The sequence below is a fragment of the Notamacropus eugenii genome, chromosome 6 (assembly GCF_028372415.1).
Source record: "Notamacropus eugenii isolate mMacEug1 chromosome 6, mMacEug1.pri_v2, whole genome shotgun sequence".
NCBI lineage: Eukaryota > Metazoa > Chordata > Mammalia > Diprotodontia > Macropodidae > Notamacropus > Notamacropus eugenii.
In genome coordinates this window covers 356,822,197-356,834,842 of record NC_092877.1, presented here as the reverse complement: position 1 = coordinate 356,834,842, position 12,646 = coordinate 356,822,197, and the positions used below count along the sequence as shown (strand labels likewise).

At 38.2% G+C, this 12,646-nt stretch overlaps 1 protein-coding gene across 1 annotated transcript in view; it reads right to left on the bottom strand.

Annotated features, from left to right (window-relative positions):
• WDR49 (WD repeat domain 49) overlaps window positions 1–12,646 on the bottom strand; it is a 198,229-nt gene that overhangs the window by 163,180 nt on the left and 22,403 nt on the right. The window lies entirely within an intron of this gene.

Here is a 12,646-nt window from a genome sequence, read left to right as displayed (position 1 = left end):
AATAAACTTGAGACAAAATGCCTTCAACATCCAGAGAAAGAACTATGGAATTGGATCACAGATTGAAGCAGACCATTTGCTTTTGTGTTATGTTTTATTTTGTTTTATGGTTTCTCCCATTCATTTTAATTCTTCTATGCAACATGACTAAGGTGAAAATTATTTAATAGGAATGTATGTGTAGAACCTATATAAGATTATATTCCATCTCAGGAAGGGAGAGGGGAGAGGGAGAGGAAAGGAGGGGGTAAAAATCTAAGATATATGGAAGTGATTGTAGAACACTGAAAACAAATAAAATAATTTAATAAAAAATTTAAAAAGAATCATATAATTCCCTTAAAGTTAAGGGAAATTGTATTACAAGAAATCATAAAAGGAAATTCCCCAGATCTGTTAGACCAAAGGGCAAAATGAAAGTATAAATAATTAATTGACCTTCTCCTCAAAGAAATCTCAAATCAAAAACACATAGGAATGTGATAGTCAAAACACAGAACTTCCAAGTCAAACAAAAATCATGGTAACCTCCATTAAGAAAGAGTAGCAACCACCATAAAGGAAAGAAAATCTCGGAATACGTTATTTCAAAAAGGCAAAAGGAGAAAAGCATCCATCCAATAACAACTTACCCTGAAAAACTGAGTATAATCCTCTAGGAGAAAGAAAGAATTTTTATAGAATAAAGAACTTTAATCATTTTTAGTGAAAAGACCAGAGTTGACTAGAAACTTTGACTCCAAGTCCAGCACTCTAGTCACTAACCAAGGACATCCACTGTCACCACCATTATTTGATATAGCTTTAGAAATGCTATCTATAACAATAAGAAAAGAAAAATAAATTGAAGGAATAACCATAGGAAATAGAGAAAAATTATTACCTTTTTCAGATGGCACAATGGTCATGCCATTCATGTTTCATGGAGAGAATGCTAGATATTCAGAAAAACTGAATGAAACAATGTATAGCTTAAAGTATCAGGATATAAAATAAATCCACAAAATTATTACCCTTTCTTCATATTACCAACAAAAGCTCCAAGAGATAGAAATATAAATTTCATTCAAAAAAGCTACAGAATGTGTAGACTGTTTTGGTGTCCACCTACCAAGACATCACAAGAATTATATAAATACAATTAGAAAACATTCATTTTAAGAATTAAGACAGATACAAATAGTTGGAGTCATCATAGGATCACACCTATAGGGCTGGAAGGAAAGAACCTTAAAAGTCATCTGGTCTAACACTTTCATTTTACAAATTAGAAAACTGAGGCCACACAAGAGAGTGGAATAATTTTTCCAAGGTCACATAGGCAGTAAACATCAGAGGTAGCATTGGAATCCCAGCCCTCTGAGTCCAGAGTCAATGTTCTTTTCACTAAAACCTGTCACTGATTACTCATATTTGGACTACACCAATATAATAAAATGACAATGCTACCAAAATTAATGGACTATCATACTAATTAAATAGCTTGAGGAAAAAATGAAAAGAGAAATAGTGAAAAAGAATGGAAATGAAGGAACCTAGAAGTATCAGATCTCAAAGTGTACTACCAAAGAGTTGTTATTAAAATGATTTGCGACCAGTTAAAAAATATCTGTGGAATAGGAATCAGCCATCCTTACCAAACACCAGCTAATTGCCACCAAAAAGGAGACACGTGAACATAGCTAAATCTGCAAGACACCCCGAATCAAACCAGTGTGCCACCACCTACATCAATGATTTCAAATTCAAATAGAAACAGGAGCTGCGAAGCCATATGTAAATATCCCTGCTGGTCACATATTGACATAGAAAACTGCATTTTAATATTGTGTTTTATATTTTCATTTATTTTTAAAAATATTTACCAATTGCATTTTAATCTGATTGGGTTACACTCAAGAGCTACACCACATTTGACACCTCTAACCAAGATCATCACCTTCCCTCAAAGTTCAGTGGGTGCAGAAGGCTACCATGTTTAATACCTTTGACCAAGATCATTACCTTCCCTCATAGTTCAATAAGTAAAAACCACTAGCACTTGGCAAATGACGGGAGGTAGAATGTGAAGAAGAAAAGTCAAGATAAGTCAGAATTTTGTCCTGGGCACTTTGAAAGTGTTTGTTACTATTAAGATAATAAAATAGTTAAGGGCAACAAAACCATAGAAACCTAGATTTGGAAGCGACCTTGGTGACTATCTACCTCAACCAAAGGAAGTCCTGTAAGGAAAATCATAAGTTCAGTTTTGAACATGTTGAGTTTGATAGCCTGGTTGTACATATAGAGGGAGATAGTTGGAAGCTGGAAATGCAGGACTGGCACTCATGGGGCATGGGGAGGGGTAACTTGATTAGTGAGATGGATTTGGAAATCATTTGCATGGTGGTAAGAATTGAAGTCATGGGAATGAGTGAGATTGCCAAGGAAGAGAGAAGAGAATATGATCCAGGACAGTCTTGAAATAAGTGAAGGTAGGGCAAAGAAGAATCCAAAAAGGAAACCAAGAAGGACTCATTAGGCAGGTAGAAAGATGAGCAGAAGAGAAATATGTCACTATTACATAACTCATAGTTTGATATTCTACCTTGTTAAGAGTCAGTGAAACAATTGATGATGAAAAATGCCAAATCATTTGATCCATTAAACAACAAAAGATGGACAACTAGCCTGTCCCTGAAAAAATACTATATTCTATCCCATCATTTTGGGGCGAAATTATTTATAACCTTTTCCTCTGCTCAGAACTCCCATTTATTTTGGAATTCTATAATTTTTGTTCTAAGATTTTCAAAGTAAGCACAATAATTTCAAGATCCTGATATTAAGTGGAGGAAAAGAAATGTTGTAAGGATACATTATTATCTAGGGAAAATATGATGACTATGAAATGGGAGAAAAAAATCATTCAAAGAACTGCAACCAGGAATCCTTGGCCTGGGGCATGTTGCGATTAGTTTCTGAAAACTGAGTCAACCCTGACAGTTTGTAAATCATTCCATGCAAATTATACCGGTCACACATATTTATCTATTTGGTGATCTTTTTAATGAAATAATACTTCCAAAGCAAAACCTCAAGAATTTTCCTCAAGCGTACTAGAGTTTCATTTTCGTTTCTGGAAATAGAAAACCTCTCTGACAGACACCTATTGAAAATTATTTTAGTGTTGGAAATTGCCATATTGTAAGCCTGAAAGCCTGGGATAATCTCATTTGCTCTTTTCAGAATAGCACAGGCAATCAAATCCAAGGAACGTTCTATACACTGGTAGGTTCAGCCTTTACAGGGCAAAGACAAACCATTTTTGACAAGGGCCCAGCCTTCAAGGCCTGTCCACTCCGTAACCTTGACAGAGAGGGCAATATTTGGTGCTATGGCTGTCAATCATTCCCCTAGGGATTGTTTTCAGTTCACTACCTTTTGCTGCCATTTGCTTGAAAAGATCTCCTCACTCGTTTATTCAGAGCTACTCCTCACCCTTTAATGAGTTCAAGGAGCCTGTTTGTAAAATGTCAATAGAATCTCCCCAAAGTGTGACTTTTACTGGCAGCTCTTCACTTTCTGAGTATGGATGTTTCTATACCATTGATCTCAGAAGCAGCTACATATTCTAGAACAAATGCCATTGCAGCGTATATCAATGGGGGATTTTGTTGTTGTTTTGTTGAGAAGTCATCTTGGACTCTTGGTGACCCCACTTGGGGTTTTCCCGGCAAAGATACTGGAGTAGTTTGCCATTTCCTTCTCCAACTCATTAGACAGATGGGGAAACAAACAGGGCTAAGTGACCTGCTCAGGGTCACACAGCTAGTAAGTCACTGGAGCCAGACTTGAATTTATGAAGATGAGTCTTCCTACTCTAGGCCCAGCACTCTATCCACTGGGCCACCTAACTATCCCTTCCAGTTGGGCTAATTCTTTTCCTTAAGAAGTATGAAGATTCTCCTTGACTAAGGGGATAGGCTCCATTTGCTAACATGGCTTCTTGGTGACCTGCGTCTAAGAAGCCATAAGAACCTCCATCTGCCTCTCTGAGACTTCTGAGCATAGACCAAGAACATGACAAATGGTGAGAAGCTCTGGGCAGCTAAATGCATGTGGTGTCCTCATGGAATATCCTTGTTAAATGTTCTTCCCTCCCTATAGCTAAGGAAACCACTTGTTTGACAACTGTTAGATGACCTGCAAGTGTCTCATTTAATTCCAGTATTGGACCTAAACTACCAGGAAGTCAGTTTGAGTCAGGCTCAGCCCAGAGCACAACAAATTTATAACTTACAGCATTTAAATCCATCATCAGCCAATCAATAAACATGTATTAAGCTCCTACTATTTGCCAGGAACTGTGCTGAACTCTGGGGGATATGAAAACAAACAAGAGAAATAAATAAAATAAAAACAAAAAACCACAGCCCCCAAGTAGATTACAATCTAATGGGAAAGACGATATGCAAAAGACTGGACCCAAATGGTACTTATTCAGCAAAAGACACTGGGAATTCCTCCAGGTGGAGGAAAGCTCTTAGTTTGCAATTGTACAATATTTTTAAAGATAATAGATCTATAGCTAGCAGGGACTAGTCAAGGGCATCTGGTCCAACTTCGTTTTACAGAAGAGGAAACAGGCTCATAATTTAAGGGATCAGAATAAGGTCACACAGGGACAGCAAGAAAATTTTAACTCAGGTCCTCTGATTTCCTTCAGAATGTATAGTGCAGTTTATACAAGGAAAAGGATTCCCATCTAATAAAACAGGAAAAAAGCTCAAAAGGGTTAAATAATTTTCCCTAGCCAGCCAGTTAATGTGTCCGAGTGAAGATTTGAACCCAGAGTCCAGGACTCTTTTCACTCCAACACCTTGTTCCTCTATTTGTGTATAATATAATCAATCCCCATTTTATTAGAAGACCTCGGTGTTTTTTCGCTAATTTGTCTCTGAGGGAGCTTGATGACTTTTGCTCATGGCATTCCGTGAGAGACCATGCAGATCTTCTCCCTCTGAAACCAGAAGGCTCCAGAGACCCTTACCTTCTCCATTAATTTTTTTTTTCCCATTCTCAGTGCAGAAAGTAGAGTCTCCAACCTTGGTCAGGAGAGCAAACTGCATGAATCCAGCAGTCAGATTCTAGGATGAATGCCCTAGCCAGTACATCCTCCATGCCCTGGGGAGTTTTCAATGCAAGGGACTTTCAAAATCCAAGCCTAGAAATAGCTGAGGTGTGGGTTCATCCAATAGGCATGCTGAATCTCTACCTGAACTGGGGAGAATAATGCTATGTTGAAACTGGGCTAAGTTTTGAGCCTACTGTCCTAGACACTTTGGTGGTATAGAGGAGAGTATATCTCAAGGTGCTGGGGGCTGGACTGTGACCAACATTTGCATGTTTTTGCTCTGGTTTTATCTTTGAGCTAAATATCTATTTTTAACAATTGGAGAACAAAGCCATTTGGGACTCAAACCAATGACATTAGAGAAGAGACATCCAACTCCTGAGGGTTACCCCTTGGAACCTAGAAGGGTGATGAAGCCTCCCTGAGGCTTACTCCCTAATTCTGAGAAAGTTACATTCAGGGTGTCTCTCCACACGTAGGAGTTTGTCTAGGATAAAATTGAGCCCTTCACACAATGGAGTACTGATATTTGTTTAACAACCTGGCCCTCCAAGAAAAAAAATGCACCAATGTATATGTGTATGTGAGCATGTGTGTAAATTTACTATACATTTTACTCATTTAAAGCACAGCACACAATTTGCAATTAATAAAATATTCAGCACTCTTTATTTTAAATTATATATAACCCATGTGATTTTTTGTGAACTCTCGTATCCATCACCAACCTACCTTGGCAAATCAACCATGACTGCCAGGTTGCATCCCAATCTTCTTATTCTTTTCCCAATTAATTTATTGTCATTAAACCTGATATTCACTATTTCTTGTCCCCATCCAAATTATTATTTATTAAACTGAAACTTCTTCCATATTGCAATAATGCCAGCTATCTTTTTAGCTTTTTGCCGGGATTAGAACACTGTGTGAGTCTATATTATTATCCACAAAATCTCAAAAATCATTCAAATCCATTTCATGTTTTAAAATTTCACTGAAATCAAACAACTTTTTTTCACCAGCTACCGAAGCTGAAAATAGTTTTTCATAAGGTCAAGTAGATGGTTCTAAGAAATCAAAATAGTTCAAAATATTTTCATCATTTTTTCTGCCCAGTAAGATGTAAATTCACAGGTTGAATTATATTTTCTTGCACCATATTCCTAGGAAGAACATTATTTTTATTAAAAGGAATATCTTTAAACATATCTGATTTAATCAAATCTTTGACTTGGGATTCATGTTTTCAATACCAATCTTTAAATTTCCAAAGCTCTTATAGTGTCTTTGATTAATTTTTGTACATTCCAAATGTTATTTGATCTTGACTACAATGCAGGTGAAATTAATGAAAATTCTTCAAGAATGTCAATCAAAACCAAGGCCTCACAAAAAATAAATGCCAGTTAATCCCTTTCTCAAACCAAAAGAAGAAGAAGAATATAATACAGAATATTAATGCCATACAGCAATAGCAGCTTATGAACTATATCTCAGTTCCAGTAATTGAACAATTTTAATAATTTTAATTTCAAGGTTTTTAGCCATAGTTTCTAGCTTAGATTGATTTTTCTAGATTGCTGCTACTACATAAGATAAATTTTATTCAGAAATATTTTTAACTGATTAATTACTTTCATTTCAGGTATTGAATCATAAAGTGACAATTGGAATCAATTGTATAAACAATGGCTGGTGATGAATTTAGGAAAATTTTCTATTAACTTCAAAGAGACTCCAGACTTTCTTCCCAGCATTGCATTAACATTATCAGAACAGAATGCAATTGTTTGCTTTCAAATATTCATCATTAAAGCCACAGTCATTTAAAGTAGACAATTGTCTTGAAAATACCTTCTACCCTAGTTGGCACCCATTCTTTTAAAGCAACAAATTGCATTATCGTTGCAGGAGCTGATCAAGCAGCACAATATTTGTGTTAAACAACTGTCTCACAAAGAACTAGTACAGCAGTGCAGAGAGTTCTGGAGAGATTCTCCACCTGGGATTCTCAGTGTTGGATACCTTAGGTTCTGGAAGCTGAGAGAAATTGGCAAAAATTTTTAAAAATAGGTTGTAAATTGAGCAGATGTGTGATTCTCTCACTCGTCGGTTCCATTTCAGATGGTTTGAACAATTTTGCATTTGTTGAATGTTTAATTACTATTACTTGCTGTATTATGGGATCCTTTATAAGCATTGATATTGAATTTAATATGTGAAAAAGAGGAGTTGTATCACTAGAATGCAAGTGTCTATTCGGGAAATGTTCATCATTTTCTTGGTTCTAAACAGATCTAGATTATTCACCTTATTGTGAGATCCTTTTCTCCTGTAAGTTCATGGGATAAAGTTTGCTTGTTAGTCTAGAAATCCCAAGTAAGCAAGCTGTAAGGTTAATTCCTTTTCTAGGAAACCTCACCAGTCTTTACAGGTTATTTGACCTTGTTTTGCTGTTTTTCTGAGTCTCCTTGTCCTATTTGGTGAGTTTATTATTCCATTTGAGTTACTCTTACAGTGGCAGGGATCCATTGGGGAAATTTTGGGGGACCCTTTGGGGTAAAGATCCAGATGACCCATGGCACAAAGAGCTCTAAGATATTTTATGTGCTCTGTATAGAAAAACAAGATCTTCAATAGATCTTGTGCAGATGCCAGTCAGATGGCTTTGTGTCCTGAGGAAATCATGGTGGAATTTTGACCCACAACAGTTAATATCTCACCAGAAAGTGAAGGAGTGACTTCAAGCCTATCCCAGGTCCCTAATATCTGAGTCAAGAGAGTCCCAAGTACACTGGACTTGGGATAAAGACATAATTTTTCTGAGACAGGAAACTTCGTTTTCTTTTTCTTATGAGCTACTCAATTGAATCTACTTTGTGATTGTGGATTCAGAGCAGAGATGGAGCCTGGGCTGTGAAACAGGGAGAATGATGTAGCCCACCCTTCACCCAGGACTCAAGTGGATTGGTGGCACTTTGGTTTCTCATCTGAGAGTGAGACGGTAAGTACCAGGTGAATGCAGATCCAAAATTATCACAGAAAAAGCTCAACATGGTCTGGGAAAGCTCAATATGGACCAGGTTTCATTCTAGATTGGAGGCTGATTCTGTCTTTTTCTTTTCATTTACTTTGGAATTGAGGAAGGCCATTCAAGAAAGAAGACCGGTACTTGTGGAGTGATTAGCAAGCAGTAATCTGTGGTAAACTTTGTGAAATGTTACTTATTCATTAAATTTGTATTTGGGCATCATTGTGATGTTTCCTTGTATGTGTGGGAAATGATGTAAAAACGATTTAAATGATCATTCCACTTTGACTGTCTTGAGACTCTTCTACGTCATTGGGAAACAAATCAGCATTAGGACAATGCTGATGCCTCTCCAAGGACTCCAAAGGACTTCTATGAATCAGAGAATGGACAATAAAATCAAATTGCACCCTAATCTATATACTAATGATATCAAAATTTTTAAACAGTAAGGAGACTATAAAGGAGTTGTAACTGGAACCCATATGCAGACCCCATTAGTTTGTTTGGCTAATGCCATCTCTCCATGTTGAGGACACAGGGGAGCATCCTTCCAAGGAGACTTCCAAGGAGATGCTGTATATAAAAAAAAGTGGCTTGAAGAGATTATGAAGCATGTGTGGGCATTCTGTTACTAATTCCATTGGCTAAGCCCATGATTGAGAGGAGCCTTTCATAATTAGCTATTCAGCTAGAATTGTCAGACTCTTCAGAAAAGTCTAAATCGTCTTCAGCTGCCTCTGCTCCACTGAGTTTGGATGACTCTTGCTCATGGTCACTGCTGAAAGAGCATGCAGTAAGAGCATTGTTCCCCCTTCTGAAGCTACATAGCCCGAAGAAATAGACCCATGTCCAGGGACTTTTCATTCATTCTATTCTGCTATATGTAGGAAGGAGAGCGAACCTGGGAGTCCAAATCCAGTTTGAGTTTCACAGTCAGCACAGGAAAGGACTTTCCGGACTCAGGCCAGCAAAAATGGAATCAAGGACGCATCTGGCAGTCAGCATGCTGTATCTAGACTTGGACTTGAGGGAAACAGTGCTACCTAAGGACTGAGCTAAGTTTTGAGTGTACTCCCCCACACATTCAGGAAAGAGCAAACCTTGGAAAGATAAAGGAGAGCATTTGTTCTTTTTGTATCTTTGAAATAAACATCCCTTTGTAAAAGAAAAATATCAGTCACTTATGCATTCATTCATTCATTCAACAACAAAAACTGGGCGTCTATGTGTGACTCTAAAGGAAAGAAGCTTTAATATTTAAGTAGTCATCAGATTTGTCCCAGTAGAACTCTCTAGCTGGAAGACACTACCCCCTGGAATTCCTTTTTCCTAAAGTTCAGAGTGCCAACAATTGTGACATACTCAAGAGTGAAGGTCCAGCATTTCCCAGTGCCCTCTCAGTCAGCCTTAGTTGATGCTAAGGGTAAGGTTGAACGGACCACTCTGTGGTGCTGGACCCAACCAGTAGGGGTCTCTGCAGCTCTGTTCCATCTCTGCATGGCCCCCCACCTGTCTGCACAGTGCCTGGTGCCTTCCATCAGCTTCCCGGTATCACCCGAGGAACTGGCTCTTCTGTCTCTGGGCTGCTCTAACAATTGACGAAGCAGATGAACCTGCCCAAAGTGGAGGGAAGCCAGACCCTGACACCTACCCCAGATTGATCTGACCCCCAAGTTACATATCCTGTCTCCTGCCTTCTGAGATGCCCATGGTCCTGATTGATGGGCATTGATGGGGAACAGTTTGAAGTCCCATCCTCCCAGACCCCACGCTAAGGTTTCTGTCTCAATCCCAGTGGCATCTCCAAAAAATAAACAATGGGAATGCTTTTTCTCCTCAGAGAGGCAGAGTGGCATTTAGAAAAGGCACCAGACTTGAAGTCGGAGAGACTTGCCCAGCATCATGTTATCTCTCTTAGCCTCAGTTTCCTCATCTGTAAAATGGGGATAATGGTAGCAACCACCTCACTGCATTGTTGTAATGATCACAATGAGACAATCTGTGAAAAATATTTTGCAAACCTTTAGGCCGATATAAATGTCGAGGTTTTTTTGTGGGTTTTTTTAGTTGTCTTGCTAAGTAAATTAGGAAGACAGTGCAGCTCACAGTGGGCTTCTTGGTCATGAAAATCTGGGTTCGAATCCTGCATCTGTCATATTTGCTTGTAACAGTGGGTGAGAGTCACTTAATCAGTGACCCTAAGCAACTCTTGCTCTATAAACTGTGGGAGAACTTCTGATCTGCATTAGTCGACTGAGTTTCCTCACAAGTACCGCTTTATGCCAATTAATTAAATATAGTAACCACAACAACAAAAAGTCAAGTGAAGTGATAGATGTAAAGGGCTTTGTAAACTGTGGGGTGCTCTATAAACGTGCGAGTTGTTATCACTGTAGTACTTTGGGTTTTATTTGACTTAGAGACAATGTTACTAAACATTAAAAAATCTATATTGATTTATGAGATATCCTTGTCCTAAAACAATATATTTTCTGCAAATTCAGCATTAAAGTCGTAACTGATTATAAGAACTATGTACAAGCCAGATACATTCAAAACAGTGCCTTGACTTCTAAATATTAATAATAATAATATAATACCTAACATTTATATAGCCCTTTAAGATGCTTACTAAGCACTTTACCTGCATTATCCTAGTTGAGCCTGAAAACAACCCCATGCAGTAGGTTCTACCCACTTCTCTACCTACTTCTCTTCAGAAGTTGCATGGATTTCTACAATCTGATTTCATGATATATCTTTAAGTCTGGGACCTCAAAGAATTCATTACCAATTCACCTAAATAGATAACTATAATGTATTACTGTTAATTAAACTCATGTTTAATTTAAATATTATTTATTGAAGGCAAGACCAGAGAGATGAGACATGCTGGTGTAGTGGATACAGGGTTGGGCTTGGAGACAGAAAGCTTTGACATCTATGATACATGCTAGCTGTACAACTATGAATGAGGCATCTAATTTCTAGGAGTCTCAAACTACTCTCCAGGAATTATCCACTAAATCATAGACAGGTGAGATCAGCATGGGTGCCTTTATTTGCCTCCCCTGGAGTTCCCCTTCTTTGAGGCAATTACAGATCATTTGCATATCCAGACAGATGGCTGTTGACACAGTGGATAGTGTGCTGTCTCCTGAGTCAGAAACACCTGAGTTCAAATGTAAACTTTGATGCTTACAATCTATATGGTCCTAAGAAAGAGAGTGACTTAATTTCTGTCTGCCTCAATATCCTCAACTGTAAAATGGGGATAATAATAACAACAAATCTCCTATAGTTACAGTTAAGATAAAATTAGACAATAAACATATTATCTAATATAATATTATCTAAATAGAAATAATAGATAACATAATATATAATATTATCTAATATAATAAGCATTTTGCAAACATAGAAGTGCTACATAAAGACTAGCTATTATTATCTAACTACTTTCCCATGGGGAGGAGAGAATTCACAAAAGAAAAGAGAGAATGAAAAACAAAACTGGCAGGAAGAGAAGATTCATTGTTTTCCTTCCTCCCTATAGCTTGCAGCCTTCTATACAAACCTCAGTCTTACCCAGCACACCAAACATCAGATCCATGAAGGGTTTTGACATTCCCCTATGAAAATGAGCAATGGGCATGGAAAGCCACCATGAAATACAGGACACGCTCTTTCACATATCCTTCCCTTTTCCTTGGACTTCTCTGAACACACACATTGACATCTAAAAAAATGACAGGAAAATGTAGATTTTCTAGGACACTTACACATCCAACCAGGAGACTTTACAAGGGGGAAAGGGAGAAAGAGGGAGAAAACTGCTGCCATGTGTCTATCCACCAAGTCAGTTACCACAGAGGCACAACACTGGAGGGAAATTATCACTGGACCAAGACCAAGAGACAAGATCCACAAGGAGGGACTGACTGACTGGATTAAAAATTATTATTTTATGTGCCAATCACTTGTCTAGGACAGCTAGGTGTTGTAATGGAGAGAGGGCTGGGCCTACTGTCAGGAAGACTCATTTTCTTGAATTCAAATCTGGCCTTAGATACTTTCTAGCTGTGTGATCCTGGGCACTAGACTTCCCCTTTTGTCACCAATTCCCTTTGCAAGCATGTGGCTCACAAGGTTCAAAGAATGAACGGGTTCATCAAATAAAACCAATAGAACATACAACGGAGCTGATGGCAGCTAGTACCTCCTAACTAAGAGCCCCCGCTCCCAGCCAGAGAATGGTACAGCATCAGTCAGTCATTCCCTTCACAGGGGTCTCAGGAGCTGTCACCTCTGGGGCAGTGCTTCCTTCTCATTGACATTCTCTGAGGCCCCCAGCATGTAGTCCTTCTGGTCACTCCTCATCATCACTATCATCCTCACCAACTTTTACGGTTCTTCTACCATACTACTTAGTACTGGTCTATCTCCAGCTCTCTGCCTACCGTCTCTTCTGCAGTTCTTTGCCAGAGGCATCCCAT